General features: G+C 47.2%; 1 protein-coding gene and 1 long non-coding RNA gene across 3 annotated transcripts in view; one reads left to right on the top strand and one right to left on the bottom strand.

Moving 5' to 3' along the window:
• LOC135903082 (synaptogenesis protein syg-2-like) overlaps positions 1-27,268 on the bottom strand; it is a 343,784-nt gene that overhangs the window by 223,856 nt on the left and 92,660 nt on the right. The window lies entirely within an intron of this gene.
• On the top strand, positions 652-26,033 carry LOC139059186 (uncharacterized). The gene is made up of 3 exons (XR_011513977.1): positions 652-717; positions 23,999-24,032; positions 25,986-26,033. It is a non-coding gene; the product is annotated as an uncharacterized lncRNA (long non-coding RNA).

A 27,268-nucleotide genomic window follows, 5' to 3' on the forward strand; every position in this document is an offset into this window, starting at 1 on the left:
TGATAAAACGGGGGAGTTTAACTATCGTCCTATTTCTATTCTCTCATCGATTGGTGAAGCAGTTGTGAAGTTTCTTTGTAAGCGCGCAGATATTTACTTTAAAAAATTTATTTGTTGCAATATTCTCAATGTGGTTCTCGCGCTGGCAGTTCGACTAACCTAGCTCTAATATCCCTAACCGACTACATTCGTCAGTGGATTGATACGGGTAACTTCATTTGTTCGATATTTTTATACTTCACTAAAGCTATTGATAGAGTTTATCACAACGTAATTTTACTAAGCTAGAGGCTCTAGCAATTACTGGTGCAGTACTAACACTTCATAAAAGTTACCTGCATGATAGAGAACAAGCAGTTTTGTTTTCTTGAGGTGCTTATTCTGATACTTAAGTTTTTAAGCAAGGTGTACCTCAAGGCTCCATACTAGGTATCTTACTATTCTTTACATATCATGATGATTTTCCCACGTGTCTTAAATCTGCACATTGTGTACTATACGCAGAAGATACTACCATCTCGTTGCGTGACAATTCTTTAAGAACCTTGATCCTTTAGATAAACAATCAGCTTGACGATATTGTTGCATGGTGGTCTTCAAATAATTTAGTTATCAATCCTTACAAAACTCATTTCATGATTTTCCCATCTAGCCAAAGAATACCACCGGGCTTGCCTCAGATAACTCTAGATGGTCATCAAATTCCTGTCTCCGACTGTGAGTAATTTTGGGCATCAAGTTAGATTTTAACCACATTGCCTTCAGTAAGCAAAAGTGTACCTTCGGTATTACAGCATTAATAGAATCAAGAGCATATTTCTCCATAGACGCATTATTAGCATTATGCTTTGCTTTCATTCCAAGTAACATTAATTACGACATTGTTTCTTCGGGAAACACGCACCACTGTCATATTTCGTCAATTCAGCACTTACAAAACCAAGCAATACCCATTATCACTAACAGCGGGTTTTTCCCGAGTGCTACTCTATTACTTCGTGAAAATAACATGTTTGTTGTAACGAACTTGTTCAACTGTCATCTAATAATTATCTTTTATCAATTACTTACTAAACAGCTTTCATACCAATTCATTGATTCCAGGTACCTCATCAATATTAACATTACGAGGTGTGCCCGTAACTCCAATTATCTATTGTCTATATGGTTCAGTCTAACTATGGAAAAATGACATCATAATTCGCTGCTATAAAACTGTAGAATGGTTTACCCAACACCATTAAATCTTCATGCTTTCATGCATTTATTCATGCCCTTAGGCTTTTTTATATGTTAAAGTATGTTTGCATCATGCATTAGACTGCATTTGCCATTTGCATCTATTCACAGTTTTTTACGTATGATAGGCTTGTTTACAGAGAATTTGGTTTCGTCAATTTAATTTATCTATGTTGTATTTTTCGAGATTTCTTTTACTTAGCTCGCTCATCTTTAATACATCTCTTCATTGTTATTATTAACGAGGGTCCCCTTGCAGTCTTTGACTTTGAGACCATCGTCTGTATATTGTCTCTTACCCCATTCATGGTATACGTAAAAGAATAATAAACTGAAACTGAACTGAAACTGAAACAGACCAATAAGATGGAATTGTGACTCTCTCTCTATTTAGGTTCCGTCTCGTTCTGTGTAATTCGACTAGCGTTTATGCTGGGAAACATGTGGGTATTATTTTTTTTAGCAGAGACGTATAATTGCTCTTCACGACGCAAAACCTACAGGCTAGCAAAATTAGCTAATCTCTGCATGCTCCGAGCAACAAGCCAAGCTTTGTCACAAGTTTGGAGAACGATGTCGAAACGACGCAGTTGTAGCCTTTCAAGTCCATACCTACCGTTTAGCTCGTTTCTATCAAAACTTATCAATATGACCAATATTTGTAACAAAACTGCATTGCGACTGAAGGCTTCCCTGTCCAAAAATTACGCAGTGATACAACAAATGGTACCTTAATATCCCGACTGCAACGCATGCGTATATAATAAAGAAAATAATTCCTTTATTAAATCAAACCTCGCCTGGCCTATACCTTGCCGCTGTTTCGCGTGTCTCCTTGGGCGGTTTTCCGCCGAGTAATGTGCAGTTCACTGTTGCACTGTCTCTCAGATAGGGCCTCTGTATAGTCGGCGCGCCGAGCCTGGTTACAGTTTCTTAGCAAAAGGGGCCGATCGCTCAGACTGTGCAACGCACGGTCACGTGAATCACGTGCAGGAGGGTCTCCTCGTCTCGCCGCATACACAGACCGGCACGTAATCGCTATGGCGCGGAACGCTGTGCCGAATACAATCGGTTGTACTGCATTCAATTAAGCGCTTTAGGAATGTTTCGCGTCTCGTAGCTGCCAACGCGTAGGTTCGACTTGCACATTTTTTTCTTTCAGTGAACGGAAGCTAGATTCGTGCTTCAGACCTGCAGGTTATGCGCTGACTCTGCATTACGCAAGATTTGCATGCATTTGCAACCTTACGCCGCGTTTTTTGGTTTGTATGTTGAGGCGAAAGCCTCAAGCGGCTCATACCCCCGATGGCTTGGAATGTGCGCCGTGCCGTGCAGAAAGTCATGTGAGCTCGCTGCGCGCAGGCGCCCACTCATGGTCGCGCGTTCATCGTCGTCTTCTTCGACAGCTGGCTTCGATGCTGCTCACCGTAGCAAAAAACAAAGGCAAACTTAATCAAGATATAGTTTATTCAGGCACTCGCACCCGCAACCACTGGTGGGAGGCGTGTCCTCGAGCTTATGTGGAAATCGAGCCTACCATGTTTGTTGTTAAGGTGAAGTTAACTAAGGCAATGTTAATTAACATAGAGCTAATTAGGCCACCTGAACTCATGACCTTAGAGCGAAGTTAATTTGGGCACGGTTAATTAGATTAGGGTAGTGTCAAATAAGGCATTCGAACAGACGACCCTTGGTAGGTGGACATAAGTATTAAGAAGAAACAATGCATTCGAATGAGGATGTCAAGTAATTTAGTGAATGCCTCGAGAGTGCGCAGGCTTACGCCTTCACCATATTTTGCGTATGCTAAAGTGACTGTCAATTTTTCGTTGAGTGTATGTGGTGTGGGAGCGATTACGAATTATTTTTTCCTCTTTTAATTGTTTTTTTCTCCATCATTTTGTTTGTTTTATCGTTTATTAGTTGCAATTTTCAGATAAAGGGCTCTTCTGTAAGCAATATTCCAATACTGCGGCAGTTGATAAGCAAAACGAGTAGGGCGCTGGGGCAAGCCCCGTTGTAAATTTCGTAAACGGATCATAAAAGGAAAAAAGAGAAGAGGTCTGTATCAGGAACATTGCCTTTAGTTTACGATCTGTTTTCACAGCTTCCTGCCAATTTATTAAGAACACCACGCCTGTTCCCCGCAGGAAAAATAAAAATAAACTTAAAATCCACTGGGTATCACAGCCCGCTACGATCTAATGTGCGCGGGAATACATGACGACAAAAAAAAGGGACTGTAGTTAAACTCGCCGCGGTCAATCAACCGGTTTGTTTCGACCGACTCTAAGTTGCCAGCCAGAGAACTTGACCCAACAGAACCAGCTACATACCGCATTTGCAGATATGACTGCGCCAGCTGCATGTCTTCGTGTTGCTTAGAAATAGCTTTGGCGCATAAATTTTCCCTAGCCCCATTACTTGCTGCTCTCATTCTCCCATGCATTCATTTTCTCGGCCCGCGCGCAATACGCTCAAGTGAAGGAGCACGCGTCGCTCTCCTAGCAGTTTGTGAACAAACAAGAGTTGCTTCGGGATACGTTGAACCACTGAAACGAACCTGGAGTTTCGCAAGAGCCACGCGCACGCACGCTGAGCTCTCCGTAAAAAAATTATAATAGAAACACTTTTACGATTTTCTCGTGCCACTTTACTTCCCTCGCCAATTCAAGACAAAAACGAACCAGCCTGTGTCGGCTCGTTACCCAAGTCACGATACCGCCGTGCTCGACTAATGGAAAGGGGACCGTCCGACGGCAGCGCCGATGCTGGGGCTTCTACGGCGTTCGCGTGCTCTGCGTCGATTTACCAGAGAAGTCCTTCCCGCGACCATCATCAACCACGTCAGTCGGGCTGGAACTGTTCATCACGGAATTGCACTTTTACGCTGCATGAATACTTCTCCTGGCAGCCAACTGTAGCGGTGCGTATACGCATACAAGGGACATCGTGCATACACGTCGTTAACAACAACTTTGATGGGATTTTAGCCGCAGGTCTACTTCACGGCGGTAATGATATTGTTCTGAAGTCCACGAAAACACTCCAAGTTGCAGAATGTTTCGCCTGTGTTTTTTTTATTCGCACCCTTTTTATTGCAGATTTCATGTTATTTGTTACTTTACGATTAATACAAGAAAATTTACAGAGTCCAACAGTTTTCCTGGCTTGATTAAGGTTACACGAAGTCATGTATAATGCAAGCAGTTCTGAGTAACCTTCTACTCGAGACCCACGAAGACCGCAACAAATTATACTCGTCGGGCTCATACAACACCTGCCCTCACCAGCGAGGCGGTATCAACTAATCATTGTCGACAAACCTGAAAGACGCGCTACCAACACGCTTGCGAGTGGGGAAATAGATTTGCACAGGGTATCGAAGGAACAGGTGTTTCCTCACATAGTTCCTAGCTACGCAACTTCACCCACCAGACGTTACTGCACTTCGAAAAAGTGCACTATACTACCACGCTCACTGGACACAGTCCGCACAGCGACAACCGATACAGCACCAAACCATCCCTAGCTGCCACACATTCTGTCCATATAAATCACAGTGATTGAGCACAGGATCGACACCTCCCATATTCCGCATGTGCTTTTAGAAGCTGTACTCAGCAATAGATATCAAACCAGTTTATTTTTTGCTTAACACCTACAGCGCACCTAAATCACGACGAGATGACTTCGGACATCTTTTTTCGGCCTCCACCAGCAAGAAAAACAATGTTTATTCGGGCAGATTTGAACGCACCCCACACCGCCAGGAGGTACCAAACAGAAACTACAAAACTACAAAAGGCCACCGTCTAGCTCACTCCCTTTATCTATTCACTCTGCTGATAGAACCTGACACACCAAGCAGAACGGGGAACAGCGTTAGCAGGGATACCTGCCCCGACCTAACAATGGTCAAGTGATTTACTCAATGCTCCTGGAACAACCTAATGGAGAAACTGGGCAGTGGCCACAGCATTCTAGCCACAGTAGTCCAACTGGTGGCCATACGCTCTCCAGAACGTGCACTCAAAATAACGAACTGGAAATCTTTCGGGCGCGCCAGAACCAAGTCCCCACAAAAGGACACGCCCTCTCTTCACCAGTGCACGTGATAGCTACTAACAGATCTTAAAACTTACACCAAGGAACTCACTGAAACAACTGAAACAACTGAAACTCCGGATGTGGACAGACACCTGCTCCACCTCTGGTATGCGCAAAGAGGCTTGACCAAATGATGCAAAATGGAGTGATACAACCGTAGGCTGAAACAAAGAATCGTGGGGAACGCAGCTGAGGCGGAAGAACATACTATGAACCTCACTAATAACAATCCGCACAACCTCTGCGACCTCCTTAATAACACCCTAAGTACATCCAAATCATGCTCCCTCGTCAGAGCAGTACTCAAAGTACACAAGAACCCCCAAAACCAACGTCGTCCGCACTATCACCCACAAGAACCACTGAATGACGACGCTATTCTCCAAACAGTGCACCAGATTACATAGCTGCAAGTCACCGAACGGAATACTGTGATGTTATTGGGCCGGATCACTCCAGAAAAAGGGAGAAACAGCACGCGAAAGCAAAAACACACATCAGACTGGTCTTGACGTACACGACACAGATAATGGCACACACACGTGACAATGTCCCAAAATGCCTCATAGGCGACATGCACTATATGTTTCGGTGGATTACGATTGGCCTACAGTTCCGGCGGAAGCGTGTGTCGCCGTGTCCGAGACCTCGTTGAACCGATGCCGGCCAGCGGGGTCGGACGACAGTATCGGCCGGCGGGTCGGGTAGCCGTGTAGGACGGCCGGGACGGTCGGCTGGGTCGGACAGCCGGGTTGGACGGCCGGGACGGTCGGCTGGGTCGGACAGCCGGGTTGGACGGCCGGTTCGGTCGGCTGGGTCGGACAGCCGGGTTGGACGGCCGGGTCGGACCGCCTTGCGGGGCTCAGGTAGCCGGCCACAGTCACCGGGTCGCGTCCACAGCTGGCGGGGTAGCCCTGTGGCCGCTCACCCGAACGCTCGAGTGCCCCGGTTCCGGACCGCCAGCCCTCCTGGACCAGTGCCCAGCGGAAGAGCGGGGCGAGGTAACCTCCCAGCGGGCGACAGCGGGCGACAGCTTCAGGTGTGGCGTATTGGCGCGGTCGGCGATAGCTCCTATGGGCCAGACGCCCAGCGAGGAAGCTGCTTTCCGTCGACCGCCGAACCTCGCGCACTGCTCACGCCACGGGCCACGGGCCACACTCTCGCGCCACGCTTTTTTGAGGCGCCACTGCGGACGCTCCCCCGTCGGCGTCGATGATGATGATGACTCTCTTGAGGGTATTTGCCAAGATTCACTGTCCTCTTCGCCCCCGCACGGCGCACAGTCTTCGTATGTTTATGTTTCCACTCCCGCGTACCATATATTATGACAATACCCCCCTTTTCGAGAAAGTTGTTCGCAACTATTCTAACACAAGGGCGCGGGATGAGAAACAGAAAAAAAGGAAAATTGTCATGCACGTTTGTCCGATTGTTCATATGGGCACACAACACACTGTTCACAGGGCGTTGCACCCAGTTAAAGTACTAACACACAAGTCTGTACGTTTTCAAATAAACACTAAGCGCTTGAGTGGTCGCATTGTCTAATCACATTTTGATATACGAACAGGTGACCACGTGTGACTCGACTCAAGTTGTCAGCTCCGGCATTGTCACAATCTTTTATGTAGTGAATAGTAAAAGAATACTCCTGCAAAAGGAGACTCCAACGCAACACTCTGTTGCTGACGTTCTTGGCGTGCTCCTCTGTGGGCTTGGTTTCGCTGGCCTGGTCTCCGGTGCTTTTTCAACTTCGGCGGCCTTTGTGTCGGCGTTTTTAAAACTTCAGGACCGAACGAACTTGTCACATTCTTGCACGCACACACAAGCACACATTGACGAGGAAGTGGAGCGGCCTGTACTTTCCCTTTAGCTGTTGTTCTTTGGCACTTGTCGCACGACTTCACAAAGCGTTTTACGTCTCTGTGTACACCTGGCCAATAATATTCTTGCAGGATACGATTGGTTGTTCTCCTGACACCTTTATGCCCTTCTATGATGTTTTCATGTGCCCCTTCTAATATGCCAGATCTAAATGCTGTTGGTATGACCACCTGCTTAAAGGTTCTGCCAGTGGCCCGGTGGTAAAGGCGATACAACAATCCTTTTTCTTCCACGAATTCGTAGCTGTGGCCATTTTCCGAGTTAAACGACTTGCTTACTTTCGCAAAAATATGTTTCAGCGTCGGGTCTTTCCGCTGTTCTTCAATGAGTTGTCCTTTTGTCATGTCACGTAAGACGATTGTCGGAACGCACAAGGGACGAATCTTGCCTTGTTCTTCAGTTCTGGCTTCAGCCACGCTCGATACATGCTGAGGCTTCCTAGGCGCCTTATTACGCTTCACCCCTAACGACGACGACTCAGCGTTGGGAGCAGCGGGGTGCTTCCAGTCAGAGTCCGGATCGTATGGTCCTCTGACGCCTGGAAGATTTCCCAGAACAAGGTCGTAGAGGGGCTCGTCCATACATGCCACTGTTAACTTGCCTGTAAAATACGGCGTGTTCACTGGCACGACAGCTTCAGGCAGGTAGCTTGTTGAGCCATCCAGAAGAACAACGTTCCTCTTTCTTCCCGTCATATATATCTCTGGAACGAGTTCTCGTTTGACAATTGCGGTATTACAACCGGTGTCTCGTAGTACACGAACACTTCTTCCCAGCAGCCGGCCTTCCACCACTGGCATCCCGTCGACGAGGAAAGTTACAGCAGTCCCAGGGTTCTTGCCCTCGTTGTCACTTGATTGGCGAATCTTCTTTCCTGGATGCTTTGATTCTTTCACTGGACGAGTCCGGACTGGTCGAGATTTGGTGAATGCACACGCAGAACTTGGTTTGCTGTCCCCGTACCGAGTTCGGCAATTTTCAGCTGTATGTCCCGTTCTGTCGCACAACTCACACTTCAGCATACGCTTAGGTGGGGCACGGCAGTCAGGAGCCAAATGTCCAAACCGAAGACAAAGGGTGCACATAAGTTGCGGTTTCCTGGGAGCTTCAATGTTTTTTCCACCAGAATCCTTTGTGTTATCGGGACCCTTTCCTAGGTTTGTCCAGTTCTGCGCTTCAAGGAAGCGATCCGTCAAGCTAGCAAGTTCGTCAAGGGATTTGCACTCTCGCTCCTTCAAGAAAATGACTAGGTTTGGCTCACAACAACGCAGAAACTGTTCAGAGATCATGTGATCTCGTAGATCTTCATATGTTTTAGGCACATTAGCCATCTCAATCCAATGGTCAAAATAGGCTGAAATTCTTGCTGCTAACTGTCTTCCAGTTTCGCCCTCTAGTGCTCGTGCTTTACGAAACTTTTCTTGGTAGCCTTGAGCCGTGAATTGAAACCTTTGTAGCAAAGCTTTCTTTACCTTCGAGTAATCTAATGAATCGGTGGCAGTCATCCGACCGATCACAGTTAACGCTTCCCCAGTCAGACACATGCTCAAAGCAAGAGCCCATTTTTCTTGTGGCCAGTCCTGTCCTGTTGCAACGCGCTCAAATCGCTGTATATACGCGTGTAAGTCATCGCGTTTCTCGTCGAACAAAGGAAGTAACTTCTGTGGGGTGAGGGATGACGAGGAGGTGCTGGGTGCAGTCAAAATTTCAGAAGCCGCTGCCGGCATATTACGAGCTCCTTCCTGAAGCTGCAGCTTTAGCTGGAGGATCTCGCGCTGCCTCTGGTCAGCTTCCTTGATTGCCTCTCGCTCCGCAGCTCTCTCGTCCCTTTGTTTTGCCTGTTCGGCCTCAATCCATCTGCGAAGTTCTGCGCCTGACAATCCTATTTGGAGACCTATAGCCGTGATTTTCTCTAAATCCATGGTGCCGTCTACTAATGTGTGTCTACGCTCAAGCGAAACTGCCCCCTTTCACTGTATTTACGAGTGAATTCTGGCAGGCTCGCCAGTTTGTGATGTTATTGGGCCGGATCACTCCAGAAAAAGGGAGAAACAGCACGCGAAAGCAAAAACACACATCAGACTGGTCTTGACGTACACGACACAGATAATGGCACACACACGTGACAATGTCCCAAAATGCCTCATAGGCGACATGCACTATATGTTTCGGTGGATTACGATTGGCCTACAGTTCCGGCGGAAGCGTGTGTCGCCGTGTCCGAGACCTCGTTGAACCGATGCCGGCCAGCGGGGTCGGACGACAGTATCGGCCGGCGGGTCGGGCAGCCGTGTAGGACGGCCGGGACGGTCGGCTGGGTCGGACAGCCGGGTTGGACGGCCGGGACGGTCGGCTGGGTCGGACAGCCGGGTTGGACGGCCGGTTCGGTCGGCTGGGTCGGACAGCCGGGTTGGACGGCCGGGTCGGACCGCCTTGCGGGGCTCAGGTAGCCGGCCACAGTCACCGGGTCGCGTCCACAGCTGGCGGGGTAGCCCTGTGGCCGCTCACCCGAACGCTCGAGTGCCCCGGTTCCGGACCGCCAGCCCTCCTGGACCAGTGCCCAGCGGAAGAGCGGGGCGAGGTAACCTCCCAGCGGGCGACAGCGGGCGACAGCTTCAGGTGTGGCGTATTGGCGCGGTCGGCGATAGCTCCTATGGGCCAGACGCCCAGCGAGGAAGCTGCTTTCCGTCGACCGCCGAACCTCGCGCACTGCTCACGCCACGGGCCACGGGCCACACTCTCGCGCCACGCTTTTTTGAGGCGCCACTGCGGACGCTCCCCCGTCGGCGTCGATGATGATGATGACTCTCTTGAGGGTATTTGCCAAGATTCACTGTCCTCTTCGCCCCCGCACGGCGCACAGTCTTCGTATGTTTATGTTTCCACTCCCGCGTACCATATATTATGACAAATACAAAGACTATCCACATGAGGAAGAAACCCAATTGGACAGCGATATTACAGAGACAGAAGTGAGGGGTAGCCCAACGCAGCATAAAACTTAACACGGTGCCACGAGCAAATGGGATTCTATATGCATTACTACGTAATCTGGATGATCAGGCCATCCGGAAACTCACTGAATACAAGAGCAACTGGAAAAACCGAACGCTTCCACAATATTAGCAAGCCGCCGATATTACTATCATTCCGAAACACGAAAAAACTTTGTCCCTCCAAAATCTAAGACTGTTTTCCCTGACTTTGTATCGGCAAACTCATCCAGCGCGTAGTTCTTATGCGCTTCCAGCCTTACCTGGAAGCAAACAAATTCTTCGCCAATACATTATTCGGCAGTCGACCCGGTCTGACTGCACAAGGCATGCTTCTACAACTTAAGGAGGGTGTTGTGAATGGCCTCAAAGCAGTTCAAACCAGAGAAAAACTGGCGTTGGACCTCAAGGGGTCCTTAGACAACGTCTCCCATGACCTCATATCTCCGCGATGCGGAAAACGCGTCTATGATTATGTCCGAGCCTTTTTTCATAGCGCACGGCCACCATCGGCCTAAGTGGAATTCGGTCAGATATCGTAAAACACTCCCTATGGTTGGGTTGTATCACCCACCCTTCACTGTGGCGATGGCCAAGCGACCACCGCTCTACAATCAATCTTCGAACGTGCAGTACTCCGACGAAGTAACAAGGATTCCGCTTAGTATTCGAAACAAAATACACGTGGCCCCCATTCCCCGGAATCTGCACCCTGACCGCCATTAAGGTCCGATACAGGCAAGAGCGCAAGCCCTCGCTAGACTCTTTGGTGATGACACAACGGATTCACCAGTCCTCTACACCGACGTGGTCCGGTACCCACAGAGACATGCCCTGCGTCTAGTCGTGCTATCTAATAGCACAGATACACCGATAGCTTCGGCCGCGCTCAAAACTGTAGACAGCGTCACGGTGGAAGAGGCTGCTATCGGCCTAGCCATCCTACACGCTTCCACCATAGTCGCTCCGGATGGACCCATCACAGTGGTCACCGATTTGCAGACGGACTTCGGCACAAGAGATGGCGACACCCTATACAAACCGCGTAATTATATCATTAGACCACACAGCGTCACACTGCGTACGTGTCGTCTAGACACCTGGTCATGCCTCTCTCCACGGTAATGAATGTGCTAATGCGGAAGCCCGAGAGCTAGCTAACCGAGAGCCATTAGAATAGCTGTCAAACCCAAACGACGCACCGACAGAACCACTGAACTTCACTTAAACCCTACAAAATTACAGCGACAACAGGAGTGACTTCCCCCCCACCACATCATTCCCTTAACTGCGAAGGTGCCATCGCGTGGCGACAGCTTCAAACTAATTCATCTCCCGGTCTCTTTTATCTTCACCTCTTCCACCCCACCTATTATCCCTCATACTATCTCTATTGTGGAGCAAAGCCCACAGTATATCTATGCGCCTGGGAATGCCCACACCCTCCGGTTTACTCCTCTGATCTGTCACCTTCACCTTCCTCCTGGGAGACTCCGCTGACCAGCTTAAAACCGCAAGAGCAGCGACGTCTGATGCTGCGAGCACGTGGAGTGGCGCGAGCCAATAAGTCCCTGAAATTGGAGCTCCACCTTACGAGGACGTCACCCAACCTGATCAGAAATAAATGCTTTCTTTCTCTTTCTTTCGGCACGATCTACCGCTTTCAAGAATGCAGGGATGTGTGTCGCATGTGACTCTCTGAGAAATTTGTAATGGCGCAGTGATACTTGTTGTTTCTGCAGCGCCATCTCGAAGGTTTGGCGGGCAATGTAATTTTTCTATTTTTTTATGAAGTGCACATGCATGTACTTATTTCAGCGACACACTGTGTGGCGTACAACGTAAGTGTCAATGAACTGACGTAGCAAACAAAATGATGTTTTCCATTTGAGCGCGATATCTCGTTCTTCAGCAACTTGAATACCCAAACACAGCCTCATATGCTAGTCTTAGGCGCATGCGCATGTCTCTGTCACGCCGCATATTATCACCAAGAAATGTGCCACTGCTCTTTTACAATGCCCAAAGGTGAGCTTATTTAGAATGTAGCCCTGAACTTCTATATTTCCCGAGTTAAGTGCCACATAGGTGCTCAACGAAATGGTGAGCTTTGAAGCAGAAAGAGCGAAATTTCTCGAGAAAGAAAGGTAGCAGTTACCATTTTATACTTCATACGGTGATTGCAGCAATATTTCGAGTGTTGTAGACAGCACAGCTATTCACAGATATCAACTTGTACTTGGCATAAGCACTTCGTTTCTTCTGGTTCATCGGCTAATCAGACGAAACAGTTGAGCCGGTCTTCAATGGTCCTTCTTTTACTCCAGCATCTTCTTGTTTCAGTAGCAATGCTTCTCAAATTTACGATGTTTCCGGTCGAACGTGCGCACAATTTGGCGATTTCAAGATTCTACAGAGCAACGAAGAAATTAGGGGTGGTTGCACCCAAAGGCCATTCAAGTACAAGAGCCCTCCGATTACAACTCGCTGAGTATTTGGTATGTTCTTTTTCAGTTTTGCAAATCTGCCTGCTTTGTTATGTTGTCGTAATGCCGCCTACTCCTTGAGTAATAAGCCATGCCTTTTGCCTCCTTAGTCGCGGTCATTGCAGTTCTACATCTTGGTGTGTACAATCCAGTGATGCCGCATACGGCGAAATACGTGCTACTTATTTATTTTTCTCTGTCAGCAACGCTTATGCGTTTCGAAGTGGGCGATTATCAGTCATGTTAATGAATAATAAGCCACACATTTGTGCACGGTAAGTGGGACGTGCAATGTCCTCGCTACATTATTTTGGTCGACTGCAATCGATATTAAACGATCGTTTAATATTAAATCAACGCCCGTCTCTAGGACGCTAATTCCTCTGAGACAGCTTTATTAAGTAGCTAGGACAACGATGCATTATCCTTTTCTTTCTCCAACTCCACTCTGCATTATGCAGCGAAGTTTTTGTCTCCACGCGCTATATTGATGCCAATGCGGGTTTGCGTGACGACAAATGAAGAAATGTATGCATTATTTCTAGACATGCAATCTCCGTAATGGGCATTAACCTCTTTTGTGTACTTCTACGAAACAGAAAAAAAATATAATATGTACCAGCATATGCAATCGGACGGGCATGGTCAATGCAAGAGAAAAAGCTTGATAAGGAAGTTTCACAACCTGCTTAGATCCCCGCTGATTTGAAATTCAAGTTGGAACACGACAATCGATCATGTGTATGGTGTCTGACAAGTTTTCATTTTGTCGGTCAGCAAAGAATAGGTGCACCTAGTGATAGGGGTAAACATTATTTCATGCTCTGGGGGACCTTAATTATGCTTAAAGCTGTTCCACGACCCATGACCTGCGTTTTTGTTTCTCTTGCTTTTTATTCTAGTACCTGACTCTGTATTTTGGTGACCCGTACACCGTCGCAAAGCCTCAGCGGCCGCTGAAAGGCATTGTACAAACATTGGCAGAACTTTTCTGCGTGCTTGTCTTTGAGCACCACCGAGCAAAGCAAAAAATTTCTAATATTGCTCTGAGCCCAGATTTTTGTTTATTTTTGCCTCGGCTATGAGTAATTATTTCGCTTTCAGGAAGGACGTCGAACAACTTGGGTTATATTAATGCCGATCATTCCGGGTCAACTGACTGCGGTCAAAGGGCTGCACGCATCATTTATCTTGGGAAGTCGCCCCATTGTGCGGCGCGTATTTCTTTTCAGACGCAAATTTTATCGCCAAATAGCTATCAAAATGTACCTGCTACTTTTGTAATTGACTCCACTCTTCACTAAACTTGTACTATCTCGAGTTTTCTTGTTGCGACACCACACCGAGTCAGCAGAGGAAGAAGTCGGTAAAGTACAAATATATCGTTAATTCAGCCGGCAAGCCTCCAAACAAAAGATTCTATGAATCTAGCCAGATAATGACAAAAAGAGGATTAACATAGCGTCTAAGAAGATATTCGCTAATAATTAATTTTACAGCATTGGTAAAATAATAACCACATTACTTCAATATGTTTAAAGATTAAAAACCTATGCTGTGCATTAAGACAAACCAAATATCTCTGCTTCATTCACACGGCAGCAAAACAGGGACCCAATTCACGAAGATTTTCATTCGTAAGAGCTGTCTGTCATTAGCCGGCCTCATTCGCTGGTAATGTGCTGGACAACACGAATGATTGACATTTTCTCTTACCAACGACTGAAGCGTTAGAACGTTTTGTGAATCTAGGCTCAGATGTATGTCTCCAATTCATCATGGCAGCCCCAGTTTCTCAGTTAGCGACAACGACATCCCATTCCGCACAGATGTGACAAGCGCTGAGTTCTACTGATACTTTAGTGCAGCAATGCTCACAGGCAAAAAGACTGGAGCAGAAGAGAGTGACAAACGGCGAGTGTAGAAGGATTGAAAAGCGGCGCAGTTGGAATCTATCCTTGCTCGGGCAGTGCGCAAAAACTCGAAACACGAGAAAGAGTACAAGAAAAGCACTGGTCCAACAAGCAAAATTTCTTATTAGAACTAAAAGATCATATAAACAGTGATTATGAAATTCATGTGCATGGCATGTAAAAAAAAAGAATATACACAGATCCCTGTCACTACGGGTAACCAACTCTATCACTATGTAAGAGAAACTTTCTTTGCTGTTTACTATGATTGACGATAATTAGCGATGATGTTGATGGCGAACATGTAATTTCTTCAGCGTTTAGTACAATACGAGACTGTTTAGTTGCTGTTAAGTGTTACCTTGTGTGCACCACAGCTGTTTGTCTGCCTATAGTACAGAGAACACACAGGCAGACGTGTTCGCTTTAGGCGTTGTTGGGCGCCTTTATTCATAATCTCTCAGAGGGCTGATCCTTATTATTGCCTCACATGGCACATCGCACCGTGGCAGAAGCGTTAAACTTTTAATTGCATTATTGGGCTTTACGTTCACAAAACCAATATCGGATTATGAGGTGCGTCGTCGTGGCGGAGTCCGGGCCAATTTTAAGCCCTTGTGTTTTTCAATGTGCACCTAAATCTAAGCGCATTAGCGTTTATTGTATTTCGCTCCCGTGGAAATGCGGCTGCCATGGTCCCGATAGAAACCGCGACCTGGAGCAATGCCATAGCCATAAAGCTACCACGGGGTATGGCGGTGGCAAATAAGTGTTGGTTTGACGCGCGATCGCTTCCGTAGTGTCGCATTACTCTAGGAAATTTCAATAAACTTTGCGTCTGCCCACCTTGCGTCAGTTGTCCGCTTGACAAATTTGCATGGTATTTATTTTTCAGAAATAGTAGAAGTGTACCGTACCGCACGTTCAGTTTGCTCGCAACCAATTTTTCCTTGCCTTGTCATGTCATGTATTCTCTCTGTCACCTTCTCCCCCTGTATGGAAACTGTGAATGTGGCAAGGCTGTTGTTATTAGACAGTTTCAGTTTAGTGTGTTTATCATGATAGCGGAGTTTGCGGAATAGCGGGATCTAAATGCGCGTGCCCTGCACTCTGAAGGACCCATACCGTTTAGCATACGAGCTCTATTTCTGACATATAACATTACCGTTTTTGCGGGGTTAACGTAGTTTACGTAAAAACATGCCGGCGGTTCCGGCAGCCGCCATTCGTATCAAGTGACTGTGTAAACCGCTTTCGCTTAATCTCGGGCCACTTCCCCAACGGAGTATTATGATAAACACTGCGACTATTCTGAGATCGCTTGTCGTTTCCAACGCGTCGGAGCCGAACGAGAGAAACTTCAAGGATGGCGGTACCACCTATCGGCAAAGTTGAGAGAAAGGTGCGAAAGCATAAAACCTCTAAGATTGGGAGGCGTCGGATGACACGGATGACATACTTACTGATTTCGCCGCAAATCGGCAGACATGGAAATGACCAATACACTGCGCTCCCTGCTATCGTTATGCTCCCTCTCGCAGTTTTCTGAAGCTTACGCAACGCATGGCGAATAAATTAATTGCTAATGTGCACAACAAACGCTGAGACTAATTAAGGGAATAGCTAATCGCCATTATGGGATGAAAGAGAACAATCTGGTACGTCTAGTCCAGGCGTTTGTCATCAGCCGCATAGTATATGTAACCCCTTACCTAAATCTCCAAGTAGCAGAAAAGACAAAAATCGACGGCATCATTAGACGATCATTCAAACAAGCCATAGGTTTGCCGATAAACACATCAAATGACAGGCTCCTAGCCTTAGGTGTCCACAACACGCTCGAAGAACTCATAGAAGCCCATACGATAGCGCAATATGAAAGACTCTCACAAACACCTACTGGCAGACACATACTTAACAAGCTTAGAGTAACATACGCATCACAGTATGGCACTAAAGTAGACATCCCCCACGACATAAGGAAGCAGCTTATAATCCCACCGCTACCCAAAAACATGCATCCCGAACACCACAGGGAAAGGCGGGAGGAAAGGGCAAGGGCTATACAGAGGAGATTCCAACGCTCTCAGGACGTGGTGTACGTCGACGCGGCAGAGTACACGACTACTCAGAATATGTGTATCGTTGCAGTGAACTCGCAAGGTGAGCGTAAGGTCAGCGGATCTATTAAAACTAACAAAGCCGAGGTGGCTGAGAAATCGGCCATTGCTCTCGCAATGGCTTCCACACTGGCCACGATAATAGTCAGTGATTCTAAAACCGCCATTTTAAATTACGCAAAGGGACGCATCTCGCCGGAATCACAACGTATCCTGGCAAACTTTCGCGGTGAGCGGGTTGTCCATATCATCTGGGCGCCTGCGCACTCCTCTCTCCCCGGCAATGAGGCGGCCGACACCGTGGCTCGAGGACTCACAAACCGAGCCACCGGGGCGCCGCGGTTGGGGCTGACAGGGGACCGGATGGTTAGCTACAGGGATATTACTAATCATTACAGATTGGGAAGGGTGCGTTTTCCTCCCGCACACCCATCACTTAATAAGCAGCAGGCGGTGGCATGGCGCCTCCTTCAAACAAATACATATCCGAACCCGGTGTCTTATAATCATTATTACCCAGACCAATATTCGGCCAATTGTAAACTTTGTCAAGAAAGGGCGGACCTGGATCACATTATCTGGGCCTGCCCTCGGGCGCCACGACAGGGCCGAAAAATTCAGGATCGGAAGCAGTGGGAGACCGTGTTGCTCAGCTCGGCCCCCGAAGACCAACTTTTGGCTGTCCAGCAGGCCGAGGATGCCGCTAGAGCTCAAGGGCTTCTGGCCGCCATCTAGGCGGGGTAGGCCCCCCCACGAATCTGCCGGCTATATAAATAAAAGTTATTTCTCTCTCTCTCTAATGTGCATTTTATAGGCGAAATTTTAAGTATATTATATAGCGCCTGACACGGAAAGTACGCTGTGATGCTATACTAATACTCGCTTGTTAAATATTTCGTTTGCGGAACGGTAACGTAATTTCCCTTAACTCTGCTACTACGCTAACTTTAAACTAAAAGTGTCTAGTCATAGGTCTCGCGACTGCGTCGATTCTGCTCATTCTCTGCCACTTCATTCCCCTTCTCTGCAGAGTTCTACCTACTTACGGCCCCTGTGGACTTGCATGTTAGTGGAAAAGTATGTGCTGAAGTTTTTACAATGCTTTTGAGAGTGGTCCCGATAATTACAGTTGTCAAGAGGCTAATGTGGAAACACCTATAGGGAGCTTCAGATGATATTGTGCTCATGCGACGCGATGGTTTCTCACGTCGACTTTCCTCACTGCCACGCTCTTGTCATGTATTTAGACGGTCTGAACCACTCCCTGACGCGGCGTGCAAGGTGAAAGCAGCAGCAGCAGCGTCGCAAAAGTAGAAAAAAGAGGTGAAGAAAGCTCGGCTGTAAAAGAACCGTCACATGTCCACAGGCAATCAATGAACGCAATATTTTCGTTTGACAGGTAAACTGACGGCTGTCTTATACACATGTTCTTGCTCTTGACTATCCCATATACCATAGCACCCTCAAGTGTTGCGCTGATCGTGGTGTTTTATGACAATTCAGGCGTCTCTAAAAGACGGCGCGCAGCTGAAATCACGACAATGACTAGCAAGATGTGACGACACCATTCCCTTTTGGAAATTGGCATGTTCGTGTAGCCTGATATTTATACACCGGTCAGTGTGTCCGATGTAGACGCTACCACACGTGCAAGGACTCCCGTACGCCACTCCAGAGGAACAATCAGAATGAACATCAACGTTATTAACAGAGCAAGCGTTATCACTTGCTCCTGTGCGAATCCTTCCACGCCTATCGATTGCAACGCCTAGATAACCAAGTTACTTGTCACTGAAGAAAGCAACGTTAACGCTATTATGCCCGGCAACTTTCCTCTAACTTGTGTGAGATCGAGTGCCCCATAGGAATTACAGCAACTCTTCTGCGCTCACTCTGCGACGCAATTGGCGCTTTTATGTGCGCAGCCCATGACTGCAAAGGCTGAGGGGAAACGTGTAGTAAGAATTACCAAGAGCCAATTGGCACCTTCCACGTTGTATTCCTCAATTTGTATAGCAATTAATACCGAGCAGAGGACCACCACGCACCAACAAGCCCAAAAAGCTACGCTGCTGTATTCCTTAATTAGAAAACTCAGTGATAAGAACGGGTAAACGCTTACGTGTTCAATTATCTGGGACAATTTTGTTCCCCAGTGCACCTTCTTAAACGTGGCGTCATTACACCATACACTCCCACACATGCACCCTACAACCTGCGGCGTGAGGCTTCTCCGAAACGGTCCTATACGTCAACGCCATAGATTGAAAAGCCTGTGAGCGCCATGCCCACGACATTGTTAGTTCTACCAAAATAACATTGAAATGCAAGAGACTCACATCATGTCGTTCGATGCGGCTGCGCAGTACCTGGTATACCAACACAACCAATAGCGAGTTTCACAATAAGGCGAAGACCTAAAATGGCCGACTGTGCGTCGGACGAGAGATGTCCATTGTCGCAACGTTTCCATAAGGCGACTTGTTTACGTCAGAGCAAAAACAACTTGCATCGGAACGTCTGTTCGTGAGGCATCTTCTGCTCGACCACTGTCGATTGTTTACCAATGTTTGTCCCCTGTCAACCTACTATTCTCAGCTGTCGTAGCAAGTTCTTGAAAATTCTCTCCCGCGTTCGTGTCCCCACATTTACTTCCTCTAGCACGTAGAACCATTGTTGACTAAAGATTTTAAGTCATATGCGTTTATTTCCATTGTCAACATCAAGATACAAAAAATAACAACCCGAAAGGTCGAACAAGAAAATATAGCACTGTTTCCTATTGAGTGCAGCACTTCGACGTTGTTTAGTGCCGTTTAAAGAAATGTTCCTCGTATTTACGCTAACATCATTTAAGGTAACAAATTTCCAAGTATCCGTCGCCTAATACACCTAGTGCATATAGTACAGCGAAAAAAAACGTGTCCTTGTTGCACAGCCTCATAAGTGAAGCGTTCCTGTCTCTCGCCTTATCCTATTGACGCAACGCACATCAATACAGGTTTAGCGTCAATAGTATCGTCTTTTAAGGCATCACGACACAACCTTTCAAATGTCGGCGAAATTACCAGCAGTATGTGTACAAATAGACCATACATACACATGGCTGCGAACGTGCTCTTGAGGAAAGGCGAAGAGATTGGAAAGCCACTGATACTGTTGCAAGTTTTTGTTGGAACTATTACAACTCCAACTCTTCAGAGGACGTGACAGCGCGCACCAACTTTTACGAGAGACGTCGACGCAGTCATATCGCGAAGATGAAAGATTCGTCCGCGAACGAATCGCAATGCCTAGCATTATCCAATAACACCAAATTAGATCTGCCCAGTGAACTCTATTTCTGTCGGCAAGGCCCTCTGAGGGCGACCGGCGCGGCCATACCAGCACGGCGACGTTGATGCATGCGACTTGGATGGGCCCGGTGCAGCCGCGCCCTCATTTCGGCTAATCTGGTCCCGAGGAGCGCAGAATGAGCGGGGAAACGAACGCGAGCGTGAAGAAAGTTGAGAGAAAAAACGAAAGGAAGAACAAAAAAAGAGGAAACAAGAACAGCCGTTTCTCACTTTGTGCTCTCTAACCATTTAGCATTAACGGAAAAGGTATCGCTTGGGAGTGGCTCCATAATGTGAAAGAGTCGCGGGAAGGCGAGACGAAAGGGGGTAACATTGGTTTCCCAATTAAATAGATTGCACTTCGATGTGGCCATTGACCCTCTGTGCTTTATAGGGGCCAGAAGGTCGGTCCCGGACTAAAAATAAGGAAATAATAAATGAACAAATGTAAGCCTCAGAGATGTGTGGCCCAGTGCAACTCTATCTGGCTGGATCCTTGCTTATACTTAATCACAATTAGTTAGCGACAGAGAGCTTCGGTGCGACCGGTGTACTTTCTGCTCGTTTTACAGCTGCTTTACATGGGGCGCTACTTAAGGCGAAATATTTCACTGCTCAAGAAAGAGAGCCGAAAGGCGGGTTGAATGTCTTGGCATTTCTTTGCTTTTCACAATTTACTGACGGTGCTTCAACTCCACTTATATGTCCAGGTATAAAGAGCATGAGAAGCTAGGAGTGCGTGTTTTCTTTGTGCACATAAAAGTGAAATTAGCACAAAGAGATAGGTTCATTGTAATTCCATGCTCGCGGTGCTTTATTTCTATCTTATTTACAGGTATACCTATGGTTTACAGTATACCTACAGGTTTACAGTATGCCTCCACCTATGGAGTAAACCTCCATAGGTGGAGGTTTACTCTCCACCTATGGGGTGGAATAGCACACGGTATTGTTAGAAACTAAAAAGAAACGGGCTGCTTTGTCAAAACGAAACAAAACGAAACAAAAGATTGCTGAACTCGAAACGAAAAATGAGCAGGGCATCGGTGATATTGTCAGAGGATTGAGCCGATAGAATCAAAAGTCATATCGACTTTTCAGTTTCAGTAAAACACACTTCGTATGATCCTTCATAGAACATTGATTCTACTTGAGTTGACAGGCGAGAAGTAGCGTCACGCCCACGATCAAAGAATTTTCTCTCACCAATTTCGAATGGATAATACCAACGCCATACAACCTTTCTATCTGCCATCCCAGCATAAATGCGTGTTCGCTATCGTGGTCACAAGTAATAAATGCGAAATATTTGCGTTTCCCCAGGATTCAGCTCGACTCAGCGTATAGCCTCTGCCTGCCGGTATTCGAACGCCTTCTTCTATATTCTTTCATTATTCCATTCTTTTCAGCCCATGTAACGTACTGCATGTGCGTTTTCCTTCCTTTGCTTTGTTGCGTGCGTTGCAGCTTATCCTTCGCGTCCACCAAGCAAAACAAATGGACGGAGGCCGCATTTCTGGGAGCGAGCGAAGAATGATGTCGCAACGGGCCATGCCCAATTTCCAGCCGCCTCCGATATACGCCATGGCCCACCTCTTTTTATTTATATATTTTTCCCCGGTCGCATCGGCGGCGATCCGCCAACTCCTTCGGGAGCCGTTGCCGCGAGTCCGAAAGAAGCCCCACACGAGCGCGAGCCACGTGTGTTTCTCTCGCAGTCTTCCCGCCGCGCTCGTAGTTTTCTTGTCCCTGCCTGAATTCCTCGATTCGGTGGAAAGAAGAACCGAAAGGTGTATCTTCGATGGCGAGCAGCATAGTAGGCGTCCGATTTCGAGAGGCAGAAGAAATAACGCGCCTTTATTTTTTTCTTTTTTGCGCCGAGTATGCCAGCAAGAAGAAACGGAGAGGAAGACAGCGAAGCCAAGGCTGCAGGCCAAGAAGGCGAAGGAAGCCGTGTGAGTGGTTGGGGGCATTGAATCGCTTCTTCCGCTGTTTGCGCCCGGCTTGGCGGGTATCTCGGCCTCGGAATCGCGTTCAGCCGGAGACAAGGCCTGACGCGAAAAGAATGAAAGTTTGCGAATGCTCGCGTCCTAGTCTCGTGGCTACCGCCGACGCGTAGGCTGTAGTTAGAGAGAGAGAGAGAGAGAGAGAGAGAAAGAGAACGACAAAGTGAGGAGCGACTGCTCCGCCTTACTCTCCACCTATGGCTATCTACGTGTTTCCGGGGCTCCTTGGAGAACCGTAAACTTTATGGTCAAGCCTCTATCCGCGGGTTTCATGCATTGCCTTCTCTCGCATGAGCTCGTATGCTTCCCCTCATTTTCGGGGGCTACTTTTCCGGACTTACACGAAGTCCCACTGCTCTTCCAGGGCCCCGCGAGCCCCTGCTTTCCACGCTGGCTCGCAGCGCAGAGACAGAAATAAAACGTGCAGTAAAGATGGCAACGAGGCTTCTTTTCTTTCTTTACTAATTGTTATACGGCAAGTTCGCCAACCCTCACTGGCTGTCCCCTTTACTGCCAGCTATGTCGATGAGGTCTGTCTGTCTCCATCATGTTCTGCGGCTGCCCTAAAGCGTAACTGCCAAGGGTATGCGGAATATATTCTTGCTGCTTGCGCGGAAGAAAATGCGCCTCTCTCTCCTCCACCCGCTCTCTTGCCGACGCCTGCAATGCATGTTTTGTTCCCTGCCCCCCTCTTGCTTGCTCACTACCTTCTCACCCCTCCACTCTCATGTTCTCGTGAAATTGCCCCATGCATCACCATTTCTTTCTTCGTGCTTGGCAGCAGGGTTATACGGGTGCAAACAGGCGTACTGCGGTTTCCTCGGCCACTCGAACGCAAATTTACGACCCATTCGTCTCTATTACTGGCGGTATACGACCTTACTGCTTGTGAAGAAAACGAAATAACAGACGACTGAGTGGGTGATACCACGCCAGTAAAAGCGGGCCACACTACCGGGAAAGGAAGCTAGCGAACCAGGCGTGGTTTCAACATGGACACATGTCTATTACCCTAAATGTGGGCTGCAGGGAAAGTGTGCCCACCAGAAAGCATTAGAATAGTCTCGCGTAGTAAATGCTGGTGAACTTGGAAGGAACATACACGGAAAACGTATTTTTATTGGAAAAATGAAGGAAATAAATAAATAAAATAAGGCAAACCTGTTCCGATTCGAAAGGCGTGACCACAGAAGCCTGCACCGTACTCGTTGGGAGGTGGGCAACATAAATTACATATAGTATAAAATCAAGCGCAAAGGATCGCCATTATGAACTCGCATGTAATATACGAGAAGACACCTCATGGTTATTCTCACACTGCCGTCTCCCACCGCTCGAAATAACCATCCCAATGATATTAACCAATGATTGCGCGTTGGGCTACGGAATATGCTCGGTGAATGAACTAGCTCTAGCTGCCCCCGGCGCGTCCCACGCTACGAAGGCATTTTTTACCATTTGTACGATGTCCTCCTTCTCAAGAAGATTATGTAAATAATGAATTAAGTAATTAACAGAATGTCTATTTGTAATATAGTATAATCGAATTATTTTCGCATGTTGTACGTTGTGTTTATGTTATGTGTCGGTGTTATGTCGTGCGCGTTTCATTGGGTTCATCATCGTATTTACCTAAAGTTGCACGCCAGGCATTGCGCCAGGCAAACCTCTCCTGTTTTCCCTAAATAACCTCTCTCTCTCCTTTAACACCACGACCCACCTCCAAAGAAATGTCGTTCAGCATGTGTCCAACGGCATGTATGCCACGTTTGATGTATCACCGTTAGGTCTAGAGATTTCAGCGGTGATTGTGAATAAAGCCTAGAAACATAGCCACGTCGGTACTGAATGTTTCCAAATCACATATTGTGCCGTAACAATATTCTGAAGTGAAGTGTCCATCTCTTTGCAGCAGAAGGAACGAGGCAAATTCTGGCAAATGTAAGGTACGTCTCCTTCGTTTCAGAGGCAGCGCTGGGCCCCTGCCGCACAGTGATGTACGCACAATTTCGTATATGGATATTTTTACTCTTTTCCGTGTCTTCCTTTACACTTGCGCGCAGCTTCGAAAGTGTTTCTGATATGTGACTGTCTTAGTGTTTTCACCCTTTTAGTTCTCTTGTTCTTTAAGAGAGGAGTAGGCGGAGCCACTAAAGGCCCCACCCTCTCCTCCAGTTCCACACCAATAATAATAATAATAATAATAATAATAATAATAATAATAATAATAATAATAATAATAATAATAATAATAATAATAATAATAATATAAATACTCGTAATGAATGCGGAGCAGGTGCTTGCACATCCACCTTTATATCACTGGAAACAGAGCATTGCTATTCTGCAGCGCTTAACGATTCGAGTATAGAATGATAAGTAAGTTGGTTCAACTGAAGAAGATAAGGGGCACTCGTTTTTTTTTTTGTGCCAACAGAAAATAACACGGCGGGAACGAATCCTTATTTTTTAAGGGCCTACGTACATGCATAAGTATCGCGCTGCGAATGAAATGTTTTCGTGCGTTACTTCTTCTAATGGCTGGTACTTAAAATTTGAACGTTTTGTATAAGAAGCAGGGAAGAGATAATCATTAAAACGCGAAGTTACGCAAAATTGCTTTGATTCCTCTGCGTAGTCGCGAGAAGACACAGGGAAGATGTATGCACGTAGTGTTGTGCGACGCGAAAGATGAATATATTTACCTCTGCCTCAAGCGCGAATAAAAAAATACAATCGTTAACGATTTCGCTGAGAGAGAGAGATAGAAGAAACTTTATTAATGAATGGTCCGGCAGATTCGTTGTGGTGGCCTCAGGCGGCTGGAAAAGGAAAATACCTGTAACTATAAGAATGTTCAGTCATTAACTTTCAAGAAGGCTTTTGAAATGGCAGCAGGTGGTCATAGAAAATCATGGAAAGAGTTGCGACTTGGGCGTACTGCACTAAATGTCGGGTGCGCGTTGCATTCTGAACAGACAAGAAGGACAGGAGGGAAAGGTTGGCTACACACGTTGTCAACACTGTGAAGGCTCATTCACCCCAACGGTTTGAGGAGGTTGCGCGGCCATTTTCGACTGGCGATCAAAAAAACAGACCGAAGGCGACCGATGCTCACACCGGCAACTGCAACCGTCCAGCCACCATCGGCTCATGAGTATCAGCGTAAACAGCCGTCCTGTTTCTGCGCCCCTGATTGGTTTGGCAGCCTTGTGACTGCGGTCGCGTGACAGAGCTGGAACAGCAAGCGTTCAACCGAAATGCTCTATTTTCGAGCAAAGCCACCGTTTGGAACAATTTGCGACTGGTCGCTTTGCGACCAACTTGGTCGAGCAACCACTGTCAGTCGTCGGTGTGAATGAGCCTAAAGGTTTGTGCTGTGGCGCATTGCAAGGCGCGAAGAGTTAGCTTTCCGTGTCACAGCAAGAAGCAGCTAAACTATAATATAATAAGATCTCCAGTCAATAAGTATAACTCCCATCACAGTGCGTTCATAGGCGAGGAGCTTCCTTCTAGTCACTCAAGAGCAATGGCAAGTAGACGGAATAACAACTCAGTTCGCAGAAACCTGGTGCAGCATGATTATGCGACCCAAATTCACTTCCTGCAAGGCTAAACTTAACGAACTAGCCATACCTACGATAATTTTTGCAGAGTAGAAGTAATCAGCTGCACTACCTTAGCTCAAGCGCTGGCAGCAACATCTAGTACTCAAAACTTCATTACTTCGCCTCTTGTGAGGCCTCACGAGCAGTCCACCTGCAACAGGCATCCCCATAAAAAGCCATTGTACGGTGGTACCACAATTCGTGTGCACAACAGGCGTTCGCGTTTCTGGCTCCCTTCCAGCATTTTCTCTCTCATCTTTCTCTTTCTTTTATTTTTCTTTCTCGCCGCAGGCATTTCGGAAGCAAAAGGCCGCCGGTCCGTGCTTGCAAACACGCCGCTGCTTTTGTGACTCGAGGCAGCCAAGCTTTTAGAAAAATGAGCGACGCTCTTGTGGAATTGAGAACCACGCTGGGCGCCTCCGAGCCCAGCGCTTATTTGAGTAACGCGTAAAGAAGAAAATCCCGACAATCCTTTCCGCCTCGAAAACCATGTAGCGTCGGCGAGATAAACGATGCACTCAGTTGTTCTGCATGAAAGGTCTCTGCCGAGAGCAAAGAGCACTGGTTATTTTTCATCTACAGCACGTGAGTTTCCTTCGGAGTGGCACAAAACAAACCACGTGAGACCACTTTCCCTCCTAAACGTTGTACCAGCACACTTTGTTTCGTTGCACCTTCCTTTTTCCTTTTGCGTTTATTACGGACTAGACTGACTGTACTGGAACATGACTGGATTCTGGCTTGAGCCATAACTACTACAGTAGAATCACAACTGGAATATAGCAGCTGCGCCGGGCAATTATTCCGTGCTCTGCTTCCGAACAGTTCTCGTCCGTTTCTGTTGTTTAACAAGGTCTTTGTGGGAGACCCTTAATGTTCCTGGAGGATATTTCTGCAGCAAAGCACAACTTTTAATACATATATATATATATATATATATATATATATATATAGATGGGGACGCCCACCTATATATATCACGTTACGGGAATATATATCAAAACGTTTATTTAAAAGAGAAAAAAAAATGCAGAAAGCGAGTGGGTGGAGCCCCTAGTCCAGGGCCCCACTGGCTTGGGCGGTCCGCCGTGCTTGGTCGAGGAGCGCTAGTTGCATCTCCCGATCCTCGCTGGCGAGCCAAGTCTCCCACTGCTCCCTTCCGGAAAGTTTGCCGGCTATTTTTGGTGTATTAATTTTGGGTGGCCTGTTCTGGCAGTCCCACGTAATGTGGGCGAGAGTTGGCCGGCCTCCGCACCAAGGACAGCGAGTGCTGTACAGCGTTGGGTGAATGGCATTTTTCAAATAAAGGTTTGGAAATGTGTGCGTCTGTATTCGGCGCCAGTCATAAGAGTCCTGCCTGGATAGGTCAGGGTGTGGTGGACTGTACTTTCTTCGCTCGCGCCGCTGGTGCTCAAGGATGTCTCGTGGTAAAAAGGGGTTTTCGTCAGAGTGGTCGGCCGCTCGGTTGACAAAAGCACGAGCTGCGCCGTCCGCTCTCTCATTGCCCTCGAGTCCTGCGTGACCCGGGCACCAGATGATCATGTGTTTCTGCGTTAGGTTGGATCCTAATAGGT

The sequence above is a fragment of the Dermacentor albipictus genome, chromosome 1 (assembly GCF_038994185.2).
Source record: "Dermacentor albipictus isolate Rhodes 1998 colony chromosome 1, USDA_Dalb.pri_finalv2, whole genome shotgun sequence".
Taxonomy (NCBI): domain Eukaryota; kingdom Metazoa; phylum Arthropoda; class Arachnida; order Ixodida; family Ixodidae; genus Dermacentor; species Dermacentor albipictus.